This window comes from Littorina saxatilis, unplaced genomic scaffold, assembly GCF_037325665.1.
Source record: "Littorina saxatilis isolate snail1 unplaced genomic scaffold, US_GU_Lsax_2.0 scaffold_124, whole genome shotgun sequence".
Taxonomy (NCBI): Eukaryota; Metazoa; Mollusca; class Gastropoda; order Littorinimorpha; family Littorinidae; genus Littorina; species Littorina saxatilis.
The window spans coordinates 236,156-242,546 of NW_027126204.1; the positions used below are offsets into that span (position 1 = coordinate 236,156).

The 6,391-nt window shown below is 38.5% G+C and overlaps 1 long non-coding RNA gene across 1 annotated transcript; it reads right to left on the reverse strand.

The window, feature by feature from the left end:
- Positions 1-3,268: 3,268 nt before the first annotated feature.
- Positions 3,269-5,759, reverse strand: LOC138954662 (uncharacterized). Its single transcript, XR_011451931.1, has 4 exons — positions 5,100-5,759; positions 4,357-4,414; positions 3,921-4,014; positions 3,269-3,346 (listed from the first exon to the last, which is right to left on the reverse strand). It is a non-coding gene; the product is annotated as an uncharacterized lncRNA (long non-coding RNA).
- Between the last annotated feature and the right edge of the window lie 632 nt (positions 5,760-6,391).

Sequence of the window (6,391 nt, forward strand, 5' to 3'; positions counted from 1 at the left end):
GACTAGAAAATGGTTAAAAACAAAATAACTTCAAAACGTTATCCTTTGGCACAAATGCATTTCCATACACTACCAACATTTTAGATGAAAGGCAAACATGTATAAAATACCACTCTTACTTGAATTTGACACACTGAATATTAATTAAACCGTACATAAACTTTGCAAAAAACTGCGCACATCATGGCGAACACTAAAACACCACATGGTAAAAGACTGTACCAAAAAACGTACAAAACAATAAACTTTTCCCTACTACAAGACTAATATAATTATTCCTGAACAGAAAATTGACAATAGAAACAAATTGAACAATATTTACCCAATGATGGCCTTTGAGTTTGTGCGTCATGGCTGATGTTAATGGAACAAAAAACTGTGGCTTATACAAAGAAAAATGGCAGACAGGAAGCGCCGGAACAGGAAGCGCACACGATTCTTACAGCAACATTTTCCTACATATTTTAAGCAAACTTTGAATCTATCTTACACACATTTAGTGTAAAATTAATGACTAAATAAAATCTAAAAACTATCGAACTTGTAAAACTTTACTGATCAAAAAGAACAACAAAAAAGCTGGATCTGGAACAGATTTGGACTAACATGATTTAAAGATGGATATGGCATAGGATTTCGCGTGGCGCCTTTCACACTCTCTATTTCTCTTTAGTATGTTGGATTCAGGTGTACTTACTCACAGTTGCAGACAGATACAGATTCAAACACGTGTCGAGCGTAAAACAAAAAGTGAAACTAGAGAATAACATGAACCTGAAAACTTTTAAAATATTTGTACCCAGCACCAAATGAGATTATTGTAAAAAAAAAATGTAATACAAAGTGTGTGTGTTCTACATAAGACAGGAGAATTTACATAGCAACAGAAAACATGCTTGTAAATCACTGAGCACCAATGTAGCTAACTTTGCCCGTCTCACACCTTGTTAATGTTAGTGTCACTGGTACGCAACCTGTTCTTCATGCTCTACTCGTTCCACCCGCGCTGCACTTTGTCCATCATTGACATTGTCCTCAGCTTGTGGTGAACTCGGATTTAAAAAAAAAAGCAGGACAGCATTTTCGAAAACATCTTCTCGCACTTTCAAAGAAATGTCAAATGCATAAACTGTGTCATAAAAAAGCACAGGCACTGTATCATTGGTTTGGCACTGTTGCAGAAAGTCCTTGTCATCAGCTTTCATTTTGGCAGAGCAAGCGACACCCACAGTCCGACGAAAAATGTCCTGCATGTCAAGGAACATTTGCACAATGTTGTCTTTGACAAATGTCAGTCCTCCTCGGTTAAGCACCGTTGTCATGTCAGTTGAAGAATCACAATCACTTTCTGACAGCTCACTGAACCTCAGTGCTTCTAAACAGCGCAGTTTCTCGTATCTGTATGCACCTTTCTTGAGGCCCCAAACTTTTTTTTAGTTTCTTCACCACACTCCCAGCAACATACCTGATCACATCCTTCCTCACACACTGGCACCGGTCGGTCATTCGCGTTGTCTTCCTGTTTGCACCCATAGGTTGCTTCGACCAGCCTTTCAAACATCCTGAGGCAAATGGAAGCTGATGCATGAGTCGACTTGGTGACCTCTGTTATGCTTGCATGGCTTGTGTAGTACAATGAGTGAGCCTTTTCAGACCTGTATCTTAGATGTTAAGTCATGGATGGTAGAAAATAAGTTAAAACTAAATGATGATAAGACAGAGGCACTTCTGTGCATGAAAAAGTCCACTAAGTTCCCAAATTCTCAACCTTCGTCTGTCCAAGTAGGCAATACCGACATCTCTTTCTCTTCTTCAGCTAGAAACCTCGGCTTCACCATCTCCTCAGACATGACACTCAACAAGCACATCTCCAACATCTGTAGGTCCGCATACTTTGAACTCCGCAAGATCGCAACCATCCGCCATACTCTGTCCGTTCAAACTACAAACACTCTAGTCTGCTCTCTTGTTCTTTCTAAACTTGACTACTGTAACTCTCTTCTCTCTGGCTGTCCACTCTACCTCCTGCACAAACTACAGAAAGTTCAAAATTCTGCAGCACGCCTGATCCTCAAAGCACGAAAAAAAGATCATGTCACACCACTTCGCCGCACACTCCACTGGTTACCCATCCAAGCCCGCATTGAATACAAACTGTCCACTCTCTGCTTTCACTTCTTCTCTGCCTCGTCTCCTGCTTATTTCTCTGAACTTCTCACTGTATACACTCCTGCTAGACAACTCCGCTCCTCTTCTGATAGCCGCACCCTAGTCATCCCACACACAAAATCAAAAGCATACGGACAACGCACTTTTGCATTTTGCGCATCTACTCAATGGAACTCTCTCCCCTCTCACATTCGCCACTCTCAGTCAGTACAGTCATTCAAGCGAGCACTCAAAACTCACCTCTTCCAGAAACACAACTCCTAAAGTCGCAACATTTTGCCATCCTGTTCTGTAACGGTTCCATCTCTATTCAGCTTGTTATTTTTGTCTTTTGTTTTAAATTATTATAAATATAATTTTTCACTGCAGTAGTCCTTTAACTTTAACCCTTAGCTGTAAGCTAGATATGCACAAGTCATGTCGGTGCCACATAATGCTGACACACATGTTCCTGTGCATAGTTTATGGATAACGTGTAGTTGGGAAGTTAAGAGTAGAAATAATTAGTATTTAGTGTAGGAGGAGGGTTGGGGGTGGGTAGGGAGGGGGTGGGTATGGTTTACTTTGAGCAGGTCTGTTTCAGTTTTAATAAACAATTCTAGAGAATTGTGTATCTTATATTTGAGTCTTTCGTGTTTTAGACGTTGATGCATTTAATAGTTTTAACGAGTTGCCTTTTGTTTTATCATTCTGGTGTTTATCTAGATGTGCTGTGTATCTTATAAGAAGTTCTTAAAAGTTCGAAGTTATTTTAGCATATAGGTTTTTTTATGGTCTTAACAGTTAAACATGTATTACGTTATCATTAAGATTCATGCTTTGTTAGCACTAAGCAGTTGTTTTAATCAGTCTGGTTTTCTCTTGTTTTCATCTTATGAACATTCTAAATGTTAGACTAACTTATTGTCTTGTACAGAATAACAACTGTGTGAATGGTGCTATATTGAATGAAAGAGTGCGACATGAAGTTCTTGTACATCATTGTAAAGAGTGTGAATGACGTTTTAGTTTAGATGTCAAGCGCTTAGAGCAAGCCTTTTTAACGAAAGTTTTTGATTTAGCGCTATATAAATGTTCTTATTATTATTATTATTATTTTCCTTAGCCGCGTTCCGGAACTTCCCTCGTAGACCAAGGCATGACTCAAACACCTGAAGTTTGTCCCGAAGAACAGCACCTGTCAAACAGACCACAAAGTCTTACACTTGAACACATACAATAGAACCACCTTTGTATTACCTCAAACAATCTGAGAAAGCGGTTCTTTAAAAGGAGGCAGTCTTAAAATGAAGGAAAATTTACAGAAGTTATGCACAGACAAACTGACAAAATAAGGTCTTAAAAGGTAGGGATTATCAAATTGGGGGGGGGGGGGGGGTGGTCCACTGTATATATATATATACAATAATAGATTTTTATTAGTCCATATCTTGGGATAATTCCCTGCCTCGTATAACTTTAAAAGAAAGGCAAACACACACACCATTGTATCCAAAAAGAACACTTGCACATTGACAAGCTTCATATTGATTGATTGAAGTCTGGAATGTGTACGCGAATGATCAACAATAATTACACGTATGCCATACAGGGAGCACTGTTTACTTGTCATGTATATATGACAGGTTATTCTCAGCGTAACTGAATAACTTGAAATTTAAACTTGAAATTGTTTTACATTATAAGCAAAAGTGAAAACACTACTCCAACAAAATTGTATTCATTCATACAGTGTTTCTCTAAACACTTACAGTCCAAGGTTTTAACATGGCTTCACAGATCAGCTGACAGGCATTCATTTTCTGCAATCTCACTGCACACCTCTTCCAAAAGTGGAACTGTCACCTGTTGACATTTAAAAACACATGTAAATGTACACACAGTGACACAATAAAAAATCATGCGTAATGAGAATTATCCAAAAATATTATATGATGCACTGGTGTCAAATGTGTTATGGTATTTTATGTTATCACAGAATCTAAGTCTTGAAAAATACACATGTTCACACAAAAATATGGCAAATACCACATGAGACTGAAATATACACAAATCTGCAGTAACTTGACTGAGAAATCACAAGCGGGTGTAGTTGTAGGCATCACAATCACAAGACAAACAAATTCTGCCTTTATGTTTAATATTTTTTAACAATAAATGTTGCAAATGTAACGAATAACTTCTCACCTTTTGTGAAATAGTACTTTGAGCTTGACACACTTCTGACAAAAGTGGTGCTTGCTTCCTGAAACAAAATTATTCAATGATGAAAAGAACTGAATGTGGCAGTGTTCAAAGTGATATTCAAACTTGTATGTAACTATCAGTACCTATACTGTAAAACGAGAAGGCTATTGGCATGCTCGTCAATCAGTATGTGTCATTCAGTGTTTTGTGCTGTAACAATGAAATGCAATCAATGCAAGTTCGTGCAGTCTAGAAATAAATACAACAATAATTTCAATTGAAACCACAAACTAGTCAAATAAATTGTGTAAATAGTTGGACAAAGAGATGCTTATTAACCCAGGGAAATAACAGGATTTCTTAGCAAAACTTTCCCAACCCATTTACCTGATTCAGTCCGGCTTTTCTGCTTTTAACACTTACTTTCAGTTTCACTAGAATATATCACAACTACAAGAATAACAATGGAACAGGAATGAGATTTTGTTTTGTTTTTGTAAACTACATCAGGATTTAACTAGTTTGGAAGCTCTGCTTACATACAAAATACAGACAGTGACGTTCAATCGTGGTGGCTGATCAGTGCACTGACTGAGACGGACGATTCGATTTGATCGCTTCACCACGCCTTTCCAACTATGTGCTCCCATACAGTTTTGGTAGATACATGCTTGTGCAAGTATGTTATTAGTATTACCAATATAATGAATCTTATTTTCCTTTCGATGGTCAGTTTTACTCACCTCTGTAACGGCAGTCACCTCTGCGAATGCTGTCGAAGAATCTAACCGAAAGTAAACATTCTGGGAATCTACGCGCATCGGCCTTGACGCAAGTTCAATACTGAGCCAATGAGCGCGGCGCGCGCGGCGAAGTTGGCCTCAATCTTCCCGCACCGTAGACCAGATTAGTAGGTGCTTGATTTTGGTATTTTGATTTTACATAACATTAAACCTTTCTTGGGGTTCATGGTCATGGCAACAGCCATAATAATATTATATCATGTATAATATTACATTTCAGCATATTTGAATTACATGTCATCATACCAAACTGTCATACATTTTTATTCCCACATCATTCTGATTGATCACAACCAAACCTACTAGCAGTGGACACATCCAAATGTAAGCGCCTGTTCTTGACAACTTTTAATCGATCTAAAAATAGCAACTTGCTGGGTCCTTTGCCGCCAACAGACACTGTTTGGCCTGTAGGTAAAATGTACAATGTATTTTCTGATTTGTGCACAAAAGCTTTTTTTCTTTTTTCTTTTTTTTTAACATAACAATGTTTAATGTCACTGTATGTTTAAAAGACCATGGTCATATTTGTAAAAAAAATGTTAAATTAGAAAATAAATAACATTTTGGTTCATGATTTTTCCTACACCTGTGCTGAAAATAAGACATAAAAATGTCGGTATATAAGTCGCTCAAATACAACTAGGTATGAATGGCTCGGTTTGAGTGTGTTGCAGTTGACCCTGCACAATGCGATCTATCATGTTTTTGCGATTTTGCCGTCACCCCTCCCATAGGGTGACGTATTTCACAACTTCCTGTGTTACACAAACTCTGTGATGACCAATTTTGCCTTCACTCCTCCCATAGTGTGACGGATTTCACAACTTTCTACAGATGAACAATGTTGCCTCCACCCCTCCCATAGGGTGACGGATGTCACAACTTCCTGTGTACACAAACTGATGACGTATTTCACAACAAAATGGCGCTGCCCATGGTCAACCTCGAAACTATCCGTATAGAATGGGGGCGTCCTCGCCCCCATAAAAAGCTTAAGAGCAAAAAAGTTACCAAAAAAATGCCTCCATTGATCAAATGGAGAAGGGGTGGGTGGTAGAAAAACGTGTCACCACATCCAAAAACCTGACCTTTCAGCTTGCTGTAATCTTGCGGAGTGACGCTAGCTAAGCTCTGCGCAAGTCGCTGACCGACGCCTCGGTCAGTTTCAGCGCCAGCTCCGAGCCAATCAAAGAAGGGCGCATTAATAACTCAAACCTCTTATCACCACG